This window comes from Penaeus monodon, chromosome 20, assembly GCF_015228065.2.
Source record: "Penaeus monodon isolate SGIC_2016 chromosome 20, NSTDA_Pmon_1, whole genome shotgun sequence".
Classification (NCBI taxonomy): Eukaryota; Metazoa; Arthropoda; class Malacostraca; order Decapoda; family Penaeidae; genus Penaeus; species Penaeus monodon.
This window is the reverse complement of record NC_051405.1, coordinates 26,132,836-26,133,247: the sequence shown is the minus strand read 5'-3', so window position 1 is coordinate 26,133,247 and position 412 is coordinate 26,132,836.

The following is a 412-nucleotide window of genomic DNA, read 5'->3' as shown; positions in this document are numbered from 1 at the left end:
TGTTACACGTTGTTTAGTGGTTCTAAACAGAGAAACGACTCGCTGTGTTTGTGAGACCAATATGAAGATCTGAGTATGATTACCATGATCGTTTATGATGTCTTCGTTTGCTAAGAATCGCATTATTATAAGCATTATATCTACTTATCACAGTATATAAAGTTACATAACTATCAAAACTCTTCTGTACATACAGAATGGCAATACATTACCACACACAAGTTTCCACAGCGTGATGATGTGTTCTGTATATAAGGCTGGGAGTATATGCACTGCACACACAAAAACTGTGAAGGTCGCATATAAACAGAACTTAGAAAAAAAAGTGAAAAGTGAAAATACATTTATAATGCAAAGTCACTCTCCATCTCCAACTAAAACCAAGAGCATCTGGGACGGTAAGAAAAATCGT